Source organism: Etheostoma spectabile, chromosome 21 (assembly GCF_008692095.1).
Source record: "Etheostoma spectabile isolate EspeVRDwgs_2016 chromosome 21, UIUC_Espe_1.0, whole genome shotgun sequence".
Classification (NCBI taxonomy): domain Eukaryota; kingdom Metazoa; phylum Chordata; class Actinopteri; order Perciformes; family Percidae; genus Etheostoma; species Etheostoma spectabile.
The window spans coordinates 15,743,208-15,744,530 of NC_045753.1; the positions used below are offsets into that span (position 1 = coordinate 15,743,208).

General features: G+C 46.0%; 1 protein-coding gene across 1 annotated transcript in view; it reads left to right on the forward strand.

The window, feature by feature from the left end:
- Positions 1-285: 285 nt before the first annotated feature.
- chst15 (carbohydrate sulfotransferase 15) overlaps positions 286-1,323 on the forward strand; it is a 43,732-nt gene continuing 42,694 nt past the window's right edge. Inside the window, exon 1 of the mRNA XM_032501424.1 lies at positions 286-542. The gene's annotated coding sequence lies outside the window, so the exon portion shown is untranslated. The remainder of the gene's footprint in view (positions 543-1,323) is intronic.

Sequence of the window (1,323 nt, forward strand, 5' to 3'; positions counted from 1 at the left end):
TGGAAACCCCTTAAATTTGTGTTTCCTTATGAATTTATTATTATTGTATTCCTTATGTATTTACTCCTATTAAAGTCTAGTAGAGGTAATGTTAACTAGCTTTCCTGTTTAGAGAGATTACAGTCTTGTAGTTCTTATTAGAGGGACCCCTGCACCCTGCTCTTTTGCTGCCGCTCACCCCTCACCCTTAAACCCCCACCCCACACAGAGAGCGACAGAGACGAGTGTGTAGAGAGAGAGAAGAGAGAGGAGAGAGAGAGAGAGAGAGAGAGAGAGAGAGAGAGAGAGAGAGAGAGAGAGGACTGACTCCCACCGTTCATATCGGGAGCTTGAGAGAGAGGCAGAAGAGAAAGAGAGACTGTCACAGCGCAGAGTCTACAACTTGTTCACATGTAACCGCCAGCGGAGGGTAAAACATATTTATTACACGGATTTACAAATGTCATTAGTCCCGTGACCGGTGACCGGAATGGAAATTTACGAGTCGGAAATGAGAAGGTGTTTGATCCGGGTGGTCGCGTGAGCGCTGCAAGAAACTCATGGTATGGCTATTTACGTTTTTTTTCCAGACGGTATTATTATTAGCCTATTAGTATTTTGATTTCTGTCAATGCATTTTTGGGGTTTTTGTCTCCATCAATTCTGGGTGGGAGAAGTTCATGCCCTTTGTTTTTAGACTGTGTCTCGACTGCGTGCAGAAATGGAAAAGTTTTTTTTTGGTGGTGGTGGTGGGGTGGTGGGGGGGGGGGATTTGACTGTGTGCCCTGTCTACAACCGGAGACATCGCCAATATAACGGTCTCCTTTCAGCGGCGAGGCGCCCGCTCCCCGTAGAGAATGAATGGGTCATTATGTATTCTAATCTAACTCAAGAGTTGATTCAGTTTGCCTCGGTTTAAAGTGGAAGAAAGGGCTGCAGCTTGTAGAGTTATCATGTAGGAGACTCGCGTGTCGTGGGAGCACATCGGGGAGATTACAGCGTTATTACTCCGTGACTAACGGGAATACTTGATCCCAGTCGCCATTACTTCTACGAGGGACTGCTTTGATTCTAAGAATCAGATGTCACATTTTCTCTGTGATTGTACAGGGATATTTGGGCTTCCGTTCGTGAGATGCGTTGTTCGGCTCTTCTCGCGTGGGAGCCAAAACAAAAGATGTCCCGCTGACCAATGAGAGCAGGGGAAGCCTCAGGAGGGACAGAGTGGTCCTCTCATCTCTTTGTCCTACCTGAGACAGCAAATTGACCACAAACTGCCGCAAGGCAAATATGAGGCTGACTGGGAATGCTTTCCAAATGGATTTTTACACTTTTATTAAAAAA